General features: G+C 42.4%; 1 protein-coding gene across 1 annotated transcript in view; it reads right to left on the bottom strand.

Moving 5' to 3' along the window:
* The window catches only part of PRLR (prolactin receptor), a 167098-nt gene extending 150470 nt beyond the window's left edge, over positions 1 to 16628 (bottom strand). Inside the window, exon 1 of the mRNA XM_017894520.1 lies at positions 16408 to 16628. The gene's annotated coding sequence lies outside the window, so the exon portion shown is untranslated. The remainder of the gene's footprint in view (positions 1 to 16407) is intronic.
* Between the last annotated feature and the right edge of the window lie 6819 nt (positions 16629 to 23447).

Below are 23447 nucleotides of genomic sequence, written 5' to 3'. Positions count from 1 at the left end.
TAACTGTTTGGCCTTCCAGGTGGTTTAGTGAGTCACAAAACCCATGTCATTTCATCTCTCACAAATGGAAACACTTATGCTTTGTTGGGCTGGTTTTCAGTCCAGAGTGCCTGGGGCCCAGTTCCTGCAGAGCACAGTCCCTGGTCCTGGAGGCCTTTGTCCAGGCTGAGGTGTGTCTGCATACTCTCTTCTCCAGCAGGCAGCTATGCATTGACCAGCAATGTGATTTTCCTCAGCACATTTCCAGCCTTCCCCATTGTGCTTCTTGCTAATGGTGCTGATATATTTCTGAGCTTTTCCATTTGCCTTGGTTTTGCTAGAGGAAGAACAGGTGCTTCTACCCTTTCCTTATTTCTGGGAATTGTACACTGCCCAGCTGGCGCTGGTTTGCCTGCTGGCATCAAATGTGGGACACATGGAGAAAGTATATTCTGCTAATCTCCTAGCTTCATCTCCCTTGAGGAGTTTTCCTCCACACTTATCAGATCTGGGTTCCAAAGGCTCATAACCTAGCTCTTCAGATAGTATTTGGCAAGAACAGTGGCCTTGAAAGTGTGCCATTTGTGGGTGAATGTACAAAGCACCAAATCAACAAACTATTTGTCATCATTCCATTGCCTTTCCTCCATGTGTGACACACTGCTCGAACATCCAAATACATAAGCAGTGTCACAGGAAAAGGGACAAACTCATTGAGGATCAACTATAGATGAGAAGTTTCTCAACCATTATCTTCCTCCACCCCCAAAAGGACCTGGAATTCAGGCATTAATTTCTCCATCGTTACAAAGATGGAGCCCGAGGTTCAAGAGAGGTAAAACTTCCCTGGGTTGCCCAGTTTCTCAGGGGCACAGGCTTGAAGCAAATACAGCAAAAAGAAGAAATGTATTGCTCTTGTATTCAGAGATGTATAACAGTGGTAGAGATATCACATAGCTAACTCCATCCTGCTTCTAATCTCACAAGCTAACTGCCTTTGTTCATTCCTGCACATAGGCCAAGCTAATGATGGAAAGAATTTAGATTATAGTTTAACTTCAGAACTAATGACCATCTGTTTTTTGGAACAGACCCCTGAGGAGATTAGAGAGTATGCACACAAATAACAATGCCATCTTAAAGATTTATAGAAACAAGGTCAATCTGGAAAGTAGTTGACCATGAACAAAGAAGTTTTGCAACCTCGTCAGATCCCTGCTGATGCCCAAATGCCTGTGGTCACCAGGCACCTGCAGACCTTAACCCTCTACCTGTTCCCCCTTCCCCTAACATAAAGGGAGCCTAACAATCTATCAACTTAAGATGGTTCTTTAGTACATCAGTCTGCCATCTTCGAGGATTGCTAGCTCCCTGAAATAAAGTCATCTTCCTTGCCCCAATACCTTATCTTACTGGCTGTCATGTGGTAAGCAGTAAGAGCTTTGGACTTAACTACAGAAGGTAAATTCTTTTATAAGGGTTGCCAACCAGAAGCATGTTACTGGTTTGTTGGTGAAGTGCAAGAAGGGTGTGAAATAGAAGTGAGTGGTCAGGGATGTTTTAGGGCCTTTGAGGCTCATAAATTTGTACTGAGCTCAGACTCAACACTTGCCCCACGCCCTTAGTGTTTTACCCTGTTGACTGTACATGTGTTGGTGTCCCCCATTAAATCATGAACTCTTTGGTGAGGATCATAGCAATTACTCCCATGAATTGTGTGCTTCCTTGGTGCCAAGTGTTGTACATGCATTGTCTTTTTCTCCCAGCAACTCTGGAATGTATGTTTAGTAGCCTCATTGTACAGATGGAAAAGTGAGACAGAGAGGTAACTCACTTGCTGCACAGCTTCACTCCTGGAAAACTAGAGCTGAGATCTATCTGATTCTAGCGAAACTTCTCAGTTGCAAGAAGTACAAAAGACCCTCAACCCTAGGGCAAGTTCCGGGTCCTTGGAAGAGTGGAATCCATTGCTATTTAGAAATAGAAGTAAGGGCCGGGCACAGTGGCTCATGCTTGTAATCCCAGCACTTTGGGAGGCTGAGGAGGGTGGATAGCTTGAGGCCAGGAGTTCGAGATCAGCTTGGTCAACATGGTGAAACCCTGTCTCTATTAAAAAAAAAAAAAATAGCTGGACTTGGTGGCACATGTCTGTTGTTCCAGCTACTCAGGAGGCTGAGGCAAGAGAATCGCTTGAACCCAGGAGGCAGAGGTTGCAATGAGCTGAGATTGCACCACTTTACTGCAGCCTGGGTGACAGAGAGAAAAAGACTCTGTTTTTTAAAAGAAAAGGGAAAAGAAAAAAAAGATATAGAAGTAAGAACTCTGGAACTGAGGGCTTTCTTTTTGCTTCTTTGGATATCAGCAAGGCTTTTGGAAATCGTGGTAATACACAGGCACCAGAAGAAGCTACTACAAGGTGCTATTGGAGGTTCCCACAGGCTCTCAAAATGTTTCTCTCACCTAGATCATAGCGACCTTTCCACCAATGGAGACTTGAGGTTGAACTACTTTTAAAATGCAAATTATGGAAGTGTTCATTTATTGAACAATAGTGGCCTGAATGGTTTATTGAATTCTTTGGTATATTCTCAGGAAGGTTCAGTTTGGAGGAAGAAGGGGTCTGACAGAAGAAAACAGACCACAAAGTGGGAGAGGGACAAGAAAAGGAGTTGGGGGCTTATGTGGGGCATCTTAATAGGGTAAGCAGAGGTAAAAGAAATTCTTCCTGAAACAGAGTAGGGTGACAGTGGAGAAGTGAAATAAGCAGGTAAACTTATTCCTTCGGTCTTGTATACCACTCTGTGCGATCCTCTAGATGAAATACACGTACAAGTGGTCATTAGTGTGTGATGACTGTGGACAACCTGGGACATAGATCAACACCAAAGACAGCGTGCTGCCTTATAGTTTTGGGTCCAGACCTATATAGGTAATTAGAAAACTTTCATTTCTTTTGAAGACGTGGACAGTGATTTGGTTTGACACTAGTTGGGCTGACAAGAACTTGGTTTTTAACCATCTGTTATCTGTGATTATTTGAAATATTCAGTTTCAAAAGTTTAACCCACTTATTGAACATTCCAACTCCAAAGACATTGTTAGGCACTGGGGCAGAGTATACAAAGGAGAATAAGTCACAGTCCTGCCCTCAGGTAGCTTATAGCATAGTGGTCTTGACCAAGAAATCTGTTTGACACAAGGTGATAAATGAAGGTGGTAGAGTAATACCATGAGTGGAATGAGTACATTCTAGAATTCCCCTTTAGGTGACAGGTTTTGCCTTCCCTCATCCTCTTCCCAAATCTTAGCAAGCATCTAGCTCCACTGACTGATGTTTAACCCCACGTATCCTTCTGTACATCCAACCCATGCAATCCTTTTCTGCTGAGAAACTTCTGAGGCCTGTGATGACCTGAGATAAATGCAGAGAAGAACTTATACCTCCAGTCTCCTGAAAGTGGGTGTACGTGCCAGCATTCCCAAGTTCCTGCAGAAGACTGAACCTGTGCAGGCTTAGATCCTAGGACTCTCTTGAACCTGATACTTAACTCTATCTAGATTATTTGTAAACTCACCACTGAAAGTACATGCCCACCAATACTCAGATGTGTGCATCTTGTGTGATTTCATCTGTTCTTCTGTACTTTTCTCTGAAAATACTGCAGTTCATCCCTAAATAGCCACACTAAATAACACACTTGAGTTTAGAAAGGAAGCTCTATGGCCACTAAAGAGTCACTGCTACTACTACTGGGGGATCAGCAATAGTCTGTAGGCTCTGGCTTCGCACAGTCATAGCATCTCGTGTGTGAGATAACTTTAAAAGGGTATCTGGCCCACATTCATATACGTGGTATATTTTTGTAAAGGCTGGAGGACAGGAGAGAGGGACATATTTTTATGAATGTGCTTTTGTATCTTTGAATTTTAAATGAACTAAATGAATTTTAAACCGTGCATAAAAATAAATAAAAATATAAAAGTCACAGATATGAACACTATTATGGTTGCAATGACATCCTTTGAAAAGTAAAATAAGAAAAGTTGCTAAGAGAAAAATAAAGCTCATTGAATCAAACCCTGAGGGTGGTGATAGACTCATCCCTGTGATCACATAACTGCCATTAATTGCTCTGATCTTTAAACGATTTGATTTTAGCTTAGGACATATCTATATCTAATACATATTCATCCTTACTTTCTGCTAAATATTTAACCAAAATCATCCCAATAAAGAAGGAATTTATATTATTGGTTTGAAGATTTTTTTTTTTTTAAAGATTTAGCTTTTTGTAGGATTCTGAGTTATTTGGAGAATATGCAAAGATTTGAAATAGCTTTCAAACTTTAATTAACTGATGTTGCCACTGCAATCTTCCAAACTTAATTGAGTATAGTTTACTGCAACTATATATATGGATTTCTGTTTTCTTTGCAGTTTTAAATTTGGAAGTTAACCACAAGAAATATCTGACACTTTATCATATAATATTTTAAAATAACATTGTTTTGAAAATTAAAGTTGAATAAACAAATTGACGATTTGATTAGGTAAATTCAACACTTCCAATGAACACATGTTAATCTTTATTGAAAATTATCCTATGGAAACTGGAGCAAAAACGTTGCCTCTTATATAATTAAAATATATAACCAGTTTAAACATATACTATAGAAGACAAATAATCACAATTACTGCCTTTACAGCGATTGCTGAAGAATTCATTACTTAAAATCTTAATGCATTTCCTTGTATAAACTTCAATTCTGCTAAATCCATTGTTGCTACTATCATTAGGGAGGAAGGAAAGTCTGTTACTTTCACGCTAGTTATTGAGAAACCAAGTAACTCGCGAGAAAACATTTTTGAAGGTAGATATGCAGTGAAAGGGAGAGAAGACAGAATGAAATATTGTGTTTCCTAGGCTTATTTCACTTCTAATAAAACACTGGAAAGAAGCCATCAAGATTTTAAAGGAAATAATGTGGTAACAAATAAATTAATATGACTCTCTCTATATCTTTTTAAAATTTTTTTTTTAAGTTTCCAAAGGCTGGCCTTGGATGGCTGTAGGGAGCAATTAAAATTTGCTTCATGGCTTGTTGAATAACTTTGGTTTCTTCAGTCTTCCATAAGTGGCAGGTGGGTGGGTACAACACAGAAACTATGAATAGCAGGCAGGAAGAGTTTGAGGAAAAGAGGCGGCATTTCATCAAGACTCCTCTGGTATTGGCAACTTTAACCAGCCAGAGCCCTGTCTGGGGGGTGGTAATGTATCCTTCCACCTTGGCAGATGGCAGGTGGTCTAGATGTGAGGACTTTCTGGAGGGGGGTTGGATCATTCAGCCTCTAGATTATGCCGTCTCCCCACCAGTCCCACTCCTGGAAGCCCAGCCCAGTTTTACTGTCTCCTACTGGTACCTTGGATTTTTTGCAGGAGAAACAAATCTACTTCTGAAGGTGGCAGCTTCAATTATACAGAAAAGTGGCACAACATAGTGGCTAGGAACCCACAGCTCTACAGACAGACTCAGTTCAAAACCTGACTTTACTACTTACCAGCTGTATGATCTTGGGCATATGACTTAACCTCTTTTTTTGCCTCAGTTTCCTCATCTATAAAATGATAATAAGAGTACCCACTTTTTATTATGAAGGGTGGCTGGAAGGACTAAATGAGTTAAAACATGAAATTCTTAAAACAAGGCATTGTATATAGTCAGTGCCCACTAAATGCTTGCGATTATATTAGCATTTCTATGGAGAAACTGAGCAACTGTAGAAAGCCTCATGTAAATGTCTGACAGCAGGAAGGCCTTGGTAAACACAGCCACAGTGTCAAAACACTCAGAAAAGAGATAAACTAGTAATACAAATGTGACCTTTCCAGCACTTACGAAAAGCACGGTAATCAAAAACAGCAAAAGCCATCAGAACAGTCTTATGAGACAGGATGAAATTTTTATGGTTAAGAGGCAAAAGTAACAAACAGAAGTTTCTCACCAGGCAGAGATTTGTTTTGTTCTGCTTAAACAAGTTAAGATTAAAATTCCTAATGTTTTTAAATAGCACTAGATGTTATTCTGTTTTGGTTCAAAACAAGGGGTCTAAAACAAGGGTAGGGCAGGAACACTCATCTTGAACAGGACTAGGTTTTCCAGCAGTTTGGCTGGTCCCCTCCATCTGAAAGCCATGCTGGCCCTACCTCCAAATTCCATCCTGAATCCAACACCTCTTCCACCTCGTTTGCTGTCACCTTGGCATGATCCACCCTTCCCTCTTGCTTGTACCTCCGATCAGCCTCCTACAAACACTCTGCTTTCAGTCTTCAAAGCATTCTCCACACAGAAGCTGGGAAGAGCTCTCAAAGGCAATGCCAACCATGTTCCTTCCCTGCTGAAAACCTCCCAATGAATTAGGATGCTAAGCTCTCAAAGCACTTAATAGCCTAACTCTACCCCATGACCTCGGGCCCTCCTTGCTCTTTTCCCACCTGTCCCTCATTGCTTCTTACCTCGGGTCCAGCCACAACAGTTTCCTGAACAAGTCAGACCTTTTCCAGTCTTAGGACTTTTGCTGTTGTTCTTTCTGCCTGAAGCCTTCTTTCTGCCAGCTCTTGGCATACTTTTCTTTTTAGTATTGATGTGCTGGCTTGAAGACCACCTCCTCAGATAGTGCAACTCGTACAAGCCATTGAAAGCAGCCCTCAGCAAACTCTATTCCCTTCAATTCATTGCATTTTTTTTCATAGTACTGACTAATTTATTGGGTTTTATTTACTGTTTGTTTTTAGTGTGGATATCTATTTCTTCTTATTGGAATGTAAACTACACTAGAATAGGAACTTCATCCTTGTATCTCCAGCCCCTATAACGGGTCCTTGGAACAAAGCAGGACCTCTATAAGCATTAGTTGAGTGAATAAAGAAATTCTGATGCCCATGATACTTGACTAACAGGAGGTCTCTGTCCATCCTTCTCCCCTGCGATCTTTTTTCTTATTTTCTCCTAATTCTGCAATCTCAGCACCCCAGAAAACAAAATGCTACAAATCTAATACAACCTTTTCCACCAAATCTAATACAAAAACCCGGTTTCTTTTTGTTATTAATACAACCTTCTGAGGATTGATGTATTAGACTTAGCTGGACCTTGGATAGTTGATTCCAGAATCATTCTCGAAATCACAGATTCTTCCACACTTAGGATGCCTTGGAATTGGCTTTTTCCAAATCCAAATTTATGAGTACCCCAGCCTACTCTGATACCAAGTAGCTTCTGCAACCAAAATGATTTCCAGGGTCTGAGAGGGTGTTACACAGCCTAGTTAGTTCTTGGCTAATTTACCTTGGTAAAGCCTCCCCAATGACAGTCCCTGGAGACTACTGCTGTAATTATATTTTTAATAAGGGTGTGAACAGGAACAGAGTTAATTGGCTTTAAAATGGCTGAGACAAGAAAGCAAGTCTTGGTTAACTAAAGAGTAACATAGCAATTGGGAAATCTAATATATAGGTGGCAGGAAAGCTTAACCTTTATCTTTCAATCTCATAATTAATTAGCAAGCTTCTGGCAATCTGATTTCTAAATTGCACACAGAAAATTTTAGTCATGAGGCTACTGAGTGTGAGGTCTCTCTATAGAAGTAGTAAACTTAAATTATGCTCAAAAGCATGTTTTTTAAAGAACAGAATGATGAAATTGCTACTCAACAAAAATACAGTTTGATGGTTTTCTGGGCCATGAGACTCTAAAACAAGGCAAAAGAAGAAATATAAATAAGTAATTAAGATTTGGATCATAGCTGACCAGTAGTAGCTCTTAGCCCTGGATGCACATTATAAGCCTGGAGAACTGTAAATAAATACGAATGTCCAGGCCCCTTCCCAGAATATTGATTCAGTGAGTCTATGAGTTGTTTTTAAAGCTCCCTAGGTGACTCTCACATGCAATCAGTGTGGAGCAACACTGTTTAAGAGGCTTGCTTTTTGCTATTGCTAAAGCTTTTGGAAATTGTTTTAAATCAGTAATGGATTTGGAGACAGAGAAAGAAAACCCAACCATTTGGGAATGGTACCAATTGACCTATCTTTTTTGTGTAAAGAGGCTGTATTGCCAAGACTCTGGCTTTTTCCCCACACTGTCCTTCAGAAGAACCTCCGTCTCCCCCCCCCCCACTCTCACCATTGGCAGTGAACCCAGTAGCTCCCAACACATATAGAGGATTCTTTAAAATGTAGCTGTTGGTCGGGTGCGATGGCTCATGCCACTTCTGCCGGAGGCCCACGGTCGGGCAGATCAGAGGTCAAGAGACAAAGACCATCCTGGGCCAGAACATGGATGAAACCCCATCTCTACTAAAAATAAAACAAAAATTAAGTGGAGCTTGGTGGCTCATGCCCTTGGTAATCCCAGCTTACTCGGTGAGGCTAGAGGCAGGAGAATAGCTGAACCCCGGAGAGGCAGAGGTTGGCAGTGAGCCCGAGATCGCGTCACTGCACTCTAGCTGAGACAGAGCAGGACTCCCTCAAAAAAAAAAAAAAAGAAAAAAAAAATCAGCTGTTTCAAATGTTGGGCTTTCTCCTCTTTTTTTCAGGGGTGTAACAAAAAGGTAATATCCTTTCAGTGAACAAGAGCTTCAGAGAAGAGAAATCAGAACAGCCGTAAAGTGTGGGGCTAGGAGTGGCGGAATAGCAACCAGAGTCTTCACTTCCCAGATGTTAGAGTGGATAAACTGTAAATATGCAAGGCCAAACTTCAGTAGACTGAGAGCTCCCAGGCATCAGGGATGGGGCTCTCAGGACCACTGTGACTGGCTATGGGTCATTGACACTCAGATAATCACAGTGTTGGCAGCTTAGGTAAACCAGTCATCTTCACCTATTGATCTGTGGCACTAATTCATTCATGTAAGAAATAACATTCTAACACCAACCGGAGAGTGGGTAGACTCACTTTGGGAGTCTAATAAGATATGTGGAATTCAGTGGCTGGAAATTCTAATTTCACCTCCGTGAGAATTCTCATTTCAGCTCCATCACCAGCTAGTCTCCTGGCCCAAGGCAAGTAATTAAACTCCATTTCTCAATTTGTAAAGTTGGAGAGGTGAGGGAAGATTACAGATGCTTATAAAATAGCTACTGTGGGCACTCTTAGGCATGATAATAAAGCCCTTGGCAATGATTACAAAAAGCCTGGTGGAAACAAGCACCTGTGAGATACCCATTGTGCCCCACTTAGCTAGGATTGACTGTAGGATACCCCCAAAGTACACAGAGGACAAGAGTAGGCAGCTGGTTACAAAGGCTTTCAGCCACATCATCCAAGTAGACAGAATCACCACGAGGAATTATCTGTGAATTTAAAAGATTACATCAAAATGTGCGTGTATATACAATTTATACAAATTAAAGGCCACACTCTTGGTCGTCCATTTAATCTCCTTTAAAAGATTACTTCTTTCATTTTATGTCCCATGATTATGATACAAAATCTTGGTTTTGCTCAGTGATTCTCAACTCTGACTTCACATTAGAATATTCTGGGAAATTGAGACAGAAACAAAAATAAAACCAAATCAAACAAAAACACCACTGAGACCAGGCCCTAGTCTTAAACTAATTAAATGGAAGCTCTGGCGTGGGGCTGAGGCATCCATAATTTTTAAAAGCGTCCCAGGTGATTCTGATGTAAAGCTCGGATCTGGAGCTATTGGATTAAGCCAAGTGTTCTTTTTCACATCACGCACCCCTGAACACATGCACATCTCCACTGCCACACCACTGTGCATTTTTTTTTACTCGAGGTGGCTCTCTCCTTCTCTCCATGTGTCTTTAGGGACCTCAATGTCCATTTTCTACCTGGTCCTTCTTAATATACCTTAGAGCTTATGGGCATGCTGCCCTCCAGAATTGTAAAACTTTGTTTGCATCATTCATGTAACACTTAGAAAATGTTCTTTACATGCTATTGGTCTTTTATGTTTCTGTCCATCTTCCCAACTAGGAACTATGCTCCTCCAGAGCAAGAACCAGGTTTTATTCTTCTATTTTCCCCATGGAGTCTAGCATAGATTTCCTGGCTTACACAATGCTGAAAAATATGTGTTGCTATTGATGTAGAATTGTTACCAGGGCAGCCCTAGAGAAATAGCTGGGAAAGCTCATTATTGTTTTAAATTGTTATCTTCCTAGTTTCTTTATCTATAGATACTCTTGCTTAAAGAACTCCAGATGGCCTGGGATGTCTCAGGAGCTTGGTGATCCTTTGCCAAATACGAGAGGCCTGCAGGAAACCCGTGCAAACCAGAAGTCATTAACATAGCGCTATAATGCTGGGCTCCCCACCCCTAGAAGAAAACTGCCGCCATTTTTTCTCCATAGGACACATAGAGAAGCATGTTTATTTGTGTCTGTGGCTCTGTACTTCCTCCCTGCAGTGTTTACATAGCTCCCTGCCCCACAACTAACTTGTCACGATCCTGCAGCTTCCCACAGCTGGGGAGAAGATGACTTTTTAGAGCAAGAGGTCTCTCATTTTCCATTTCTGGCCAGTGGATAAAACCAGCTTGTCCTTTTTCAATTGGGTGTTCTCTCTCTGGAACCTATACAGACTAGAGAAAGAATTCAGTCTACCAGTGACAGATGCACTAAGATTCATTCCTGTCAACTTCTTTACTGCCATTTCCCCCAGATTTGGATTTCAAGTGGAAATGAACAAATGTTATTCCAAGAGAATCTTACATAATGTTTTGCTCCAGCTACATGAAGGCAACTCCTCCCTGCAGGCACATGTCTAGAGAAGCCATTTGTATTCAGGTTATCAATCATAACCATGGCCAATTTGTACAGTACATTTCACCATTAGCATTTTTTGTGGCATTATCTCATCAACACCAAACTTACTACAGTTGGGGGAAAAAAGGGAGAGAGAGAGTAACACGCAAACCAGTAGATTAGACAAAAGCAGAATCCAGGTCTTTGCTCTCCCAAGTCAGAGGCTTCTCCAGCAATACCAGAATCTGACTGCTCTTCTTTTTAAAATAAATGAAACTGCAGGAAAAAATCATATCGTTACTTCATTGACATATTTGAGGGCCACTTTAGCTAGCGGACAAAAGAAACCAAAGCTGGTCTTTTGTGACGCCCCTGGAGTAGCCCTTCTGGAAACTGGGACTACTTTTTATTCATGCTGTTTTAAGCAAGAGGACAGGGAGAAACATTTATTACTGCATGAAATTACTTATTTAATGAGCTTTGCACAAAACATGAAGCTCTGCTTGTCTCCTCGTCTGATTTTACAAAGTGCCCAAAACTACAAAGACAATGTACTAGGAAGTGATTTAAAGGTAAAACTTTAAATCCAGATTTAAAATGACCTTTTCATTGTAGGACGTTTGAAAGCCTCATGAGACGTTTGGCTGAGTGAGAGGATTGGTCTTGGTGATGAATATAATCACTGGGTCTATTTTATCAGATCCCAAGGTGACATGGTATAGTGGACTTCAAATGATCGCCTGCTAACCAGCAGCATGAGGGTGGGGGAGAAGGAAAAGGGACCACTTTTCTCTCGCACTTCACCAAATAACTGCATATGGGGGCAGATGAGAAGGAGCCTGGCACAAGAATAGAGGAAGAAGTTACATTTGGAAGAAGGGGGAAAAAGTTCCTATCATGTATTTGTCAACTTACTAGTCTAGATCAGTGCTATTCAATGGAAATATAATGTGAGTCATATATGTGATTTAAACATTTCTATTAAGCCACATTAAAAGGAAAAAGGTAAAATCAATTTTAATATATTTTATTTAAACTAATATAGCTAAAATATTATCATTTCAACATACAATCAATATAAAAATTAAGACAGTTTACTTTTCCTTTTGTTTTTGTTTGAGACAGAGTCTAGCTCTCTCACCCAGGCTGGAGTGCAATGGTGCGATCTCGGCTCACTGCAACCTCTGCCTCCCAGGTTCAAGTGATTCTCCTGCCTCAGCCTCCCAAGTAGCTGGGATTACAGGTGCCCGCCACCACGCCCAGCTAATTTTTGCATTTTTAATAGAGACAAGGTTTCTCCATGTTCCTCAGGCTGGTCTCAAACTCCTGAGCTCAGGCTGGTCTCGAACTCCTGAGCCTTGGCCTCCCAAAGTGCTTGGATTACAGGCATGAGCCACCGCGCCGGGTCGAGACAGTTTACTTTTTCAGGGAAATACTAGATCTTTAAAAATCTGGGGTGCATCGTACATTTACAGTACATCTCAATATGAAATAGCCACATTTCAAGTGCTCAATAGGCACATGTGGCTAGTGGCTACTGTACGGGACAGTTCAGGTGTAGGTGCACTAACTGGAATTTGAGACATCAAATACAAATCATTATCAACATTTAGCTACTTAATGTACTTTTGATACTCTCCTTCTACCGGCTCCCTCACTTTCTCCAGAAGACATTATCTCAAAGGCCACATGCTGTGTTAGCAAATAGTTGTGGGCTTTGGAGTGAAATAGACTAAGGGAGTCAAATACCAGCTTCATAACCTTGGACTAGCTCCTTAACCTTGATGAGTCTTGGTTTCTTCAACTGCAAAATAAAAACAAATATAGCTAACTCACCAGATTATTGGGAAGATAAACAGAGTGTACAGCACAGCCTAGAAGAGTACAGTAGGCATTGAAACAATAAGTCCCCCTATATACAACTCAACTTCTAAAGGGCCCGTCTTCAGACTTTAAGCTCTACTGCTTCATTTACTTCAATTTAAGAACTTTCTCTTGAGAGTTCTGCTAAGGTCGCCCTTTCCCTAGACTTTCACAGGGCTGGCTCCCTTTTTGAAAACGTGGGTTTAAGTTCAAGGGTAACCTTTGTATGGCAGTCTTCTCTGATTGCCCTGTTGAAAGTTGCTCCCACTCCCTGTCCCTCTCTAGCCTTCAGCCTCTATTTTCTTCATAGCATTTATCAGTATCTGAAATGATTTTATTTATGTATTTGTTCACCTGACTGTTTTCTGTCACTCTCTCTGGCATAGAAGCTCCACAAGGGCTGGGATCCTGTGTGTCTCATTCCCCACCGTGTCATCAAGTGCCGAGCACAAAACAGAGCTCAGCAAATGTTTGTTGAATAAATGAATGAAAATGTGCTCAGCACAGCGAGGTAAAGTTAAGTGGTGTTCTGATTCTAAAGGTGGTAGAGAATGAACATCCCTCTGTTTAACTAAAAGGATTACCAAGGAAGTCAGTGACAGAGAGCCAGCCTCACCTGCTAACGTTGGGTATTGCCAATCTTGAGTCTAATGGCTGGGCTTGGGAAGGGCCAGGAATATTCTTCTCCCATAGGTGATCTTGTTGTTGCTACCTGTTAATATGTATCACAAGCCAAGTACATGTTCACACCACTTCAAAGCACCCACTAGATTTGGCTGTTCCTGCCTTTTAGAAGAATCTTAATCCAGTCGACTGATGCAAGTTTCTGACATCGGGGAGCTTGGGAGCACTGAGTAGTGGAAAAAGAGTGGGCGCCAAAGTCAGACAGAGCTGGGCTTGGATCCTGGTTCTTCCTTTCCTGAGCTAGGCAGAGGCGGTGTGTGGGGTGGGGGGCGTATGTACATTTCTATGTTTCAGTTTCCTTACTGGTAAAGCTTTAAATGATAACTCATACCCTGCAATCTTGCTATGAGAATTAATTGAGGCAATGTGTGAAAGTGCTTAGCACATCTTAAAGGCTCAATAAATAGTAGGCATCAATATTGCTATCTTTGCATGCAGGAATACCTCACCAAAGTATACTGATCTTTGGCTACTCTGTGGATATCCAATTTCCTTTTAAGTTTCATGTTTCCGTCTTTCATTGCTACATCAGCTGACCACTTGCAATGGAGGCACCAGGACCCCATGGAGAGAGAGTATATGCTGAGTTGGCTACATCTGTGCCAAGCTATGAAAGATGACAATGGAGACATTTCTCTCTACAGTTTCTGAACATGGACCCAGCCACAAGACTTCTTTCCATGCCTGGCTGTTTTCAGCTACAGGCACAACTCTAGCTGTTTTGTACTCAAGATTACGGGTCAAGAGAGACTTGAGAGACAGGTCAAGTATCCAGCCGGTCTGGACATATTTTACTTGCCGGCAATACATAGTGCTCTGCTTGACATTGCACAATTGGAACAGCCAGTCTGACTCTGTATTCTGAGCCCACCACTCCATTTTGAGCATAACTAGACCAGAACTAATTTTACTCAAGACAGAGAGTAAACTGTTCTAAAAAGCATGAGACTATTGAACACTTACTTATGGTGCCACATTAATATTAATAAAAACAGTTTATCGTTGACTATGGGCTAGGCATGATACATAGCATTTCCATTCTCCCAACAACCATGCAAAAAAAAAAAAAAAAAAAAAAAAAAAAAAAAAAAAGCAGCATTATTTTCATTGTGCTGATAGGAAAAGTGAAGCTCAGGGAAACTCAGAGGCTTGCTCAGTGTGGGAGTCAAGTTCTGAAGCCCAGTCTGTTGAGTTCCAAAGCCCTGTGTGTTTTCTGATGTACCTTGCTAGCACTGCTTGTGGAACACCCAGGGTCCCCAGAGACCTGAGTCCTTAGTCCTCTAAAGGCAAAGTACAGAGGTTCAAAAGAATACAGCTGCCTACTCATACTATGCCTCGGGGAGCAAAGAGTGCTTCATTTCCAAACAAAGCCTTGGCCTCCCTGCCATCCAGCTAGGTGACCTGAAGAGCCCTCTGATTCAGACAGCGATCCTCTTTAGATGGCTCTCCAGTGTTGGTGGGACTGAAAATTCTAGGGGTAAGGACTGTCGCCTTAGGAGAGTCATTAAAAAGAGTTGTGAGGAGGTGTCCCCTGGAGTCAGAGGCTGGTAGAGCTCTGGAGAGAGCATGTGGGGAGCTCACCTATGACAGGGGAGCTGTCTCCTTCAGCAGCGTGGCTGACTCCAGACCCCTAAGAAGGCTGTGGATTACTCCCATAGTCAGCACAACTGCCAGCAAGAAGTCGGCTGGGTGGTCTTGATGCAGGAGGGACAAAGGATTGTCACCTGGGGTTCAGGCATGGCTTTCAGGGAGTATCCACAAATCCTCAGGGATTGCACATAAAATTTTATGTCCATGCCATATGCATTTTCCCCCAGGAAGAGGGCTCACAGCTAATCCTCAAAAGGACCTATCACCCCCAATTTTCAAGAACCACTGAAATTAATATTTTCATCTGCTCCTCTCTTGCACTATTCAGCACTTCCACTTCATTAAACATTTATATATATGTAAATAATTAATTCCCTAAACTTTGCAGGAAAAAATCGAAGCCCAGAGAGGGTAAATATCTTGCCCAAGTTTGCACAGCCGATGGTCAGGATTGGGATTAGCAGCACTTCCCTGGTCAAGTGAAGCACGATTTCAGGTGGGAAATCTTTGCCAGTCGACTTGACAAATGAAGACAAAGGGATCCCTCCTGATTAACAATAATGTTTTGCAACCATTTTCAAGTCGGGTCATAGAATCCCCTATGTTGCTTGTTCTTCGGGCAGTGTGGGTTGCTTCCTCAGGATACAGGTAGAGGTCACTAAAAGGATAGTTTTCCACTCAAACAGCCAGAACTCCAGCCCTTGCCTTCCCCTGCCGCAGCACTCGGGCCGGCCCTCCAGTTACCTGAGTTTGCCTGACTTTAACCAACTCCCCTTCCCTTCCCTCCTCCCTCCTCCAGCGGGTTCTCCTTCCAGCTTCCTCCCGGGCTGCAATTCCTCTGCCTAGGTCCGTCTGCCTCCGTCCAGCTCCGGCTTCCGGCCCAGAGGCTGCTCACCTGCCCCTACGCCTGCTGACTTTTGGGAGGAGCAACACCTTTCGGGTCAGCATTGCTAATCCTAAACTTTCCCCGCTGGATGCCCGCGAGGCTGCCGCAGCGGCGGCTGCTGGTGGGAGAGTCTGGAGTCCGGCTGTCAGCACATCACCTGTCTGCGCCCCTTCCCCCTCCCTGCCCTTTTTTCCTTTTCTTTTTATTTTGACGCAAATAATTTATATTCTGAGAATCCCACAATCAACGCCGAAACTCATCCCACAATCAACGCCGAAACTCATGCTCAAGGATGCAGGTGAAGATGCCTTTGACAAAGACGAATGCCAGCCGAGTGCAGTTTGTAAAAGCTGGGGTTGGGGGCAGTGGTGGAGGCAAAGCACCTTAAGAGTAATTTTTAGCCCCTCTGAGAAGGGACATCCGGGCGGAAAGCGGGCGGATGTGATCCTGGGCTTCCCTGCCGGCTGCGGCTCTGGCTCCCGGCTGGCGTTCTCTCCAGTAGCCCGCGCTGGCGGCCACCGCGCTTCCCTTCCGCACGCGGGCCTCGAACCCGCAGCCCGGACAGCGGCCACCCGCGCCGCCCCTGCCGCGCGCCTTTGGAGGCGGCCTCAGCTCGCCATGGGTACTCACTTTTGCCGGGGAGCAAAGTCTGCCATATCAGTCGATGAGCACTTCCTGCACGAGGAGGTGAAGCTCCATTGTGTGGAAAGCTGTTTCGCGAACGGTCGGTAAAATCCAGAAAGAGGGAGAATGAGTGAGTAAGGCAGAAAGCCCAGCCCAGAAAACCGGCGTCTGGGGATTTCAGCCTCCGCTCCACTGTCCCCAGCCCGGTGGCTCTGTGAGAAGAAGCTCAACTCCGTGCACTTGTTCACTCTTTCTTCATGAGAGGAGGAGTCAGTGTTGCAACATTTATGTTCCTTGCTGGAGGCAAAACAGTGATTTTCTTCAGCATGCAAAACGTCCAGAGCCTGCCAGTTTTACAAGGCGACGGAGGTAGTTGGTGGAGCTAGAATCCTGCGAAGACGTGAAGAAACAACTGATTTCCCCCAGATTGGTTTTGCATGATTAGGGCCACACGTCTTTGAGACTGTACCAGAAAATAGACGGACAAAACAATAATAAAAATGACTTAGTGAGTTGAAAGACCTCAAATATGATATTTTTCCAGGCAGCCAAGATGTGGAGTGTCTCCGTGTCAAATTTCTTTCCTTATTTCTGAGTAACATTGAACAGCAGCTTGACAATAGTTGAGAGGTTCTCCAGGGATTTGAATTGCACCTTGCCTGAGGAGTCAGATAGAAAGGAGCAAAAGAAGATAGTGACCTAAGAAGGTTTTGCTTTTTTTCTTTTTCTTTTTTTAATACCCAAAGCGCAAATTTCCAGGGTGCTGTGTTTATTATCTGCCATATGAATATAATACATAAACATTGGTGGTGCCTAAATAGCCCCACTTCTGTTGTTTTCCACAAATAAAGAATTGATCTTTTCTAACGGGCTGCATGTTGTTCTGAGTTTTCTTTTTCTTGAAACCACACACAACCGCCTTTTCTCTTGCAAAACAAAACCCCACCTTTAACAGTACTGAAACAAATAGTAGCAGCTGCCTGAATCAAATAGTTATTTCTGGCTATGTATGTTGCTGGTGTCATTTGATGCCATAATAATTAATGCATCCGATTGTTACACAACCCAGAGGGCCACCGAGGAAATATTTTTTAAAAAGGTTACTGAGTTTTGTTGTTGTTGTTGTTAAGACAGAGTCTCGCTCCGTCGTTCAGGCTGGATTGCAGTGGTACAATCTCGGCTCACTGGAACCTCCGCCTCCTGGATTCAAGCAATTATCCTGCCTCAGCCTCCCAAGTAGGTGGGATTACAGGTGCGTGCCACCACGTCCAGCTAATTTTCTGTATTTTTAGTAGAGATAGGGTTTCACTGTGTTAGCCAGGCTGGTCTCGATCTCCTGACCTCATGATCTGCCCACCTCGGCCTCCCAAAGTGCTGGGATTACACGTGTGAGCCACCGCACCTGGCTGTGTGTGTGTGTGTGTGTGTTTGTCTGTGTTTTTAAGTTATTGAAACATGAGGCTTTCCCCTTTGATTTGACTGCCACTCTGGAATAACTTGGAAATCACAGTTAGCAGTGGGCATTTGCCAAACCACAGGAAGCCATTGAAAATCCCATGATGCTTTGGTGATCCTTTTGGACTGGAATCCCAGAAGCAACTGCATGGGCGTAATAATCTAATGCTTCCTGATCAATAACACATCCTTGTACAATTAAAACATAGACTCCAGCTGGTTCTGTTAGCTGATGGGAGATGCATCTTTCACGTGCAGACTGCACGTGCTTCCTGTGATGATTAGGGTATATTTACTTTCACTCATGGGTGTTCATGAAGGTACGCAACTTCTGTTTATTTTCAGAACCACTGGGCGACATGAGATCCTCAGTGGCAGAATATTTCTATATGACCTTTGCAAAGCAAAGGGTCACTCAGTTCTACAATAGTTGTTCTAATTAGACTATTTTAACAGTGAAATAGAAAATCACTCTGGGTAACTCCAGACTGGCAGCTTTTAGAAGACAGGGACTTGGCTTTTCCTCCTAGTGGTTCCCACTCAGCTACAGGCAGCTCGGCTTGTCTGTACTCCTAGCTTACAGATTGGTCATTGCGTGGCTAATCCATACCTGGCTGGTAAGAAGGGCAGGGCTGACTTTCTGCTTTGTTGTGTAGCACATGGGCACTGTCACAAAGCCATGGGTACTCATGGTCAGTGAGTTACCTTGCCCCAGCTTTCCTGAGGTGATGAAATCCGCAGTGAGCCTCTACATTTTCCCTTTCTGCCCCACAGTGGTTCTGTTACTATCTCCTCTCTACGCACTGATATGCTCCAGGTTCTTAACTGATGTCCTCCTCTAGTTCATTTCTGCATCTCTGTCTTAATGGACGTGTTCATCCTTCTTTCCAAGCTGACTCCCCCAGCTGCGTCCTGGACCCCATATCTGTTTACTTCCTCCAAGACCTTGCTTCTCAACCTGATGCAGAGGAAGAGCCCAGAACTGGCACAGGGTTGGGTCCTTGCTATTCTTGGTTTCTCACTGTAAATTGGACACAGTAACATATGCCTCAAAAATCCAGTCAAAAGAATAATAATGGTGATAGCATATGTAAAATGCCTGCCATCTAACAAAGTCTAGAAACATCAAGTTCCTTTTTTCCCTTCCCCTTTCCTCTACCTTTCTTGCATATTTAATCTTTTCTGCCCCACAGGCTTCTTTATCTCAACCTACAACTTCCTACATCTTCTTTGACCCTTTTGACAGCTTTACAATTTAATTCACTCGTTTCTTTACCTGCCAAACTTAGTGAAAGAATGACTTACACACACCAGCTTTCCTGACTTACTACTCTCTCAATGCCTTAACTCACTGGTTCTCAACCTTGGCTGTGAACAGGAATCACCTGACTGTTTAAAATGTACTGTGTCTGGGTGTCACTTGCAGAGCTAATGCAGGAGGTTTAGAATGGAGCTCTGATTTCTCTCTTTTTACAAAAACGCACAGGCAGGGTGGAAAATGGCTCCCTTGAATCCCTTTGCACCTGGCTTTCACCACTACCACTCATTGGCTGCTCTCTGGGAGGGCCCTCCAGGCCTCTCTGCAGCATTGGGCTTTGATTCACTTCCTCCTCTTGAAGTTCTCATGCCTTGGCTTCCAGGCCTCTGCCGTCCTCTGGCTCCCCTTTGTCTATGGCATTCCTCTGTTGGTTTCTGCTGTTGCTCCTTTTCTCTCTCCTCCTTCTCAAATAGGGAACGTTTTGTCATTGCTGCTTCATTTTTATTCTTTGAGAACCACATTTCTTTTCTTTTCTTTTCTTTTTTTGGTTTTAAGGAGTGGAGAGGTTAACAGGCAAGAAGGGGCAAGCAGGAAAGGGAGAAGGTAGAAAGAAGAAGCTTCCCTGTACAGAGACGGCGGGTAGGGGGAGGTGAGGAGGCTCCAAAGCCGAAAGAGGAAGTCCCCACTTGCTGCAGATACCAGCCAGGTACATACGCAGAGGCTAGAGGAGGCAATGTTTGATTTGCACAGGGCTCAGGACTAGGCATGTCATTCGGGTAGCCCATGAAAGAGCTGGCCTTCCCACCCTAGTCTTTTAATATGCAAATGTGGGGCGCCATGATGCTCTACACAGGTAGAGATATGGGGGGGCGGCCATGTTGCCAGCAACATGTGGGGCAAGGGCAAGAAGGTCCCGGGAATCGCCATGTTTGGGTGAACCCAGTTTCTAATGGTCTGCATTTGTGTATCAAAGGTTGCCAGCCTGGCTCTAAAAGCCGAGGCTTTACAAGAAACTTTTCTGGAGATACTTTAAAAAACGAAAACTTCCCAAGGACCCCTTTTCCTCCCTATCTGCCTGAAATAATGTCTTAATAACTCCTACCACATTGCTGCCTGTGGCGATATCACACTAACTGCTGTTAAGGGGTTTTGGGCAAGGACTCTTTCTGGCTAATTCCAGCTGAAAAGGGGCCTCTAATGGGGAACAGCAGCTAGGGCTCCTCTTGGGGTCAACTTAAGGGTCCTCGGAAGAATGGCATGGCCATATGTGGGAGAACTACGTTTCTTTCTTTAGAAAAAAAAACAGAAAACTGCTAAAAATACCCAAAGAATCAAAAAACCAAATCCTAGCACTGTTAAAAAGAAATCTACGTCTTTATCTAAAGTAAAACATAGTACTTCCAAATCACACATTCTCCTTCCTTCATCTGATCCCATCTCGGAGGTAACCACCATTGACATATTGGTGATTGTCTCCTTTTTTATATGTGTATATAGTCATGTCTCTGTATGCACATGCAAATATTTTAAAAATTCAAAACGCAATAATTTCTGTGACTTTTCGTTTTTAAGCTTAATGAAATCACATATTCTGGGTAACTATGTATAGGTTTATTCCATTTTTTTTTTAACATAGTTTGTAATTTATTCTACCATTCTTCCTTTATTAGGTCTTTATTAATTCCAGCTTTTTATTGTAAGAAATGCTGCTAGGATTGTCTTTGCATGGACCTTAGGATAGATACTTAGAATGACCTGGTTGGCAGGCATGTTGGCTCACGCCTGCCTGTAATCCCAGCACTTTGGGAGTCCAAGGCAGGGGGATCACGTGAGGTCAGGAGTTTGAGACCAGCTTGCCCAACATGGCGAAACTCTCTCTCTAGTAAAAATATGAAAATTAGCCGGGCATGGTGGTGCACGTCTGCAGCCCCAGCTGCTAGGGAGGCTGAGTCCGGAGGATCACTTGATCCTGGGAAGCAGAGGTTGCAGTGAGCCATGACACTCCAGCATGGGCAACAGATTGAGACTGTGTCTCAAAGTAAATAAATAAATAAATAAAATAAAAAATTAAAAAAAAAAATGGCCTGGTTGGTTCAAAGAGAAGGAACATTAAAATTTTGATAGCTACCAAATTGCTCTCCAAATATGTTGTCGGAGAAAGCCCTAGAAATGAGATCACTGAGTCACAGGGTAGGAACACTTTAAATTTTCATATATACCTCCAAATTTTATCCACAAATGTTTATGAGTGTCCACTCTTACCAAGGATGTTTACTCACATTTTTGCTAGCACTGGACTTTATCAATCTTATCTTGTCAGTCTGATAAGCAAAATATGATAGCTCATTGTTGTTCTAATTCACAGTGTTCTGGTTGCTTTCAAGGTTGAGTTCATGTGCTTATTATATTTTGACTTTTTCTCTTATGTTGTGGCCGTTCCATCCTATGCCTATTTTTCTTTTGAGATACTCTTTTATTTTGAGAGGAAGTCTTGCCCTGTCACCTGGGCTGGAGTGCGGCAGCATGATCTCAGCACACTGCAACTTCCACCTTCCAGGTTCAAGCAATTTTCCTGCCTCAGCCTCCTGAGCAGCTGGGATTACAGGCACCCGCCACCATGCCCAGCTATTTTTTGTGTGTTTTAAGTAGACACAGGGTTTCACCATGTTGGTCAGGCTGGTCTTGAACTCCTGACATCGTGATTCACCCACCTCAGGCCTCCCCAAAGTGGCTGGGAGTTTACAGGTGTGAGTCACCATCACTCGGCCCGTATATAGTATATAACTTATATAAATATATATATAATATATATAGTACAGTAAATATATATTTTTTTTTTTTCCCCCCGAGATGGAGCTTGCTCTAATTTGCCCAGGCTGGAGTGCAGTGGTGCAATGCCCGGCCTCACCTGCAGCCTCCCACCCCTCCCTAGGTTCATGCGCATTCTCCTGCCTGCAGCCTCACTGAGTAGGCTGGACCTACAGGTCCCGCCACCCACGCGCGGCCTAACCGGCTAATTTTTTGTATTTTTATTAGAGACGGGGTTTCACTGTGTTAGCCAGAATGGTCTTGATCTCCTGACCTCATGATCCACCCGCCTTGGCCTCCCAAAGTGCTGGGATTACAGGCATGAGTCACCGTGCCCGACTTCCATATTTTTTAAAATTAATTTTTGGCATCTCTTTTATTATTAAACATACTAACACTTTGTTCAATGTATAGCAAACATTTGTGCCTGTCATGCTTCCTTCGATATTGTTAATGGACTGTTTCGTTGCACAAACGTTTTTAGTTTTCATGTGCTCAAATCTGTCAATTATTTTCTATTACAGCTTTTGGGCTTTTTGTATTGCTTCTTTGCAACTAACACTGTTAAATTTTTTTAAATAGATCTTTAATTATTATGTAAGATGGACAGTTAATTTTCTCCTGAATTTTATTTTTAATTTTACCCCTTATAGAAAAATTCATAATTTCTCCACTGATTTCTAGTGTCACATATCATGTGTTACATTTTGATATATATTTGTATGGATTTGGGACACTACTCTGTTTCTTTGAGATGCCTATTTATATGCCAAAAAATATACAGTTTTGTTTACTATAACTGTAAAAATAGTATAATACCTGTTTGTACAAAGCACACTGTCACTTTCATTTTGAAAGTTTCTTGGTAAGGCCACTATATTTATTTTTTCATAAAATTTTAGGGTCAATTTATTCAATTCAAAGTCTTTTTTTTTGGCATTACATTACATTTATATATTAATTTGAGAAAAATTGATATTGTTAGGACATTAATTCTTCCCATCCAGGAAATATATCTATTTATGTCTTTTAAAAGTATCCTTCAATTTTTTAAATGTAATCTTATATTGTTATAATCTTTTGCACAATAATTTGTGTAATCATTCTATATTATGAACATTTAGATTGTTCCCAAATTTTTACTCTCATAAATAATGCTGTAATCAACATAGTTATGGGAAGTGTAGAAAAAAAATTTGCCTTTGGGAAATTAATTTCCTTTGTCTAAAATACCAGGTGAGGCCCAACTAGGTCAAAGGGCATGCACTTGTTTATGGGCCTTGAGATATAAAAGCTTATTATTATCTTTTTATGGCTTCAACTGTTAGTGTTCTGTCTGTTACACTCTACATCCAATTAGGAACAAAGTCCTTAAATATTTTTGTCCTTTCCACTGTTACTGCCTCAATTTGTGCCTTCATGATTTTTTACTTCTTCCTCTTCAATAGCCCCCTGGCTGGACTCATCTTCACCAGTCTTGCCTACATCAAACTCAAATGCTTTCGTGGTAAACCTGATTACATTA

Source organism: Rhinopithecus bieti, unplaced genomic scaffold, assembly GCF_001698545.2.
Source record: "Rhinopithecus bieti isolate Rb0 unplaced genomic scaffold, ASM169854v2 scaffold_25530, whole genome shotgun sequence".
Lineage (NCBI taxonomy): Eukaryota > Metazoa > Chordata > Mammalia > Primates > Cercopithecidae > Rhinopithecus > Rhinopithecus bieti.
This window is presented reverse-complemented; position numbering and strand designations above follow the sequence as displayed.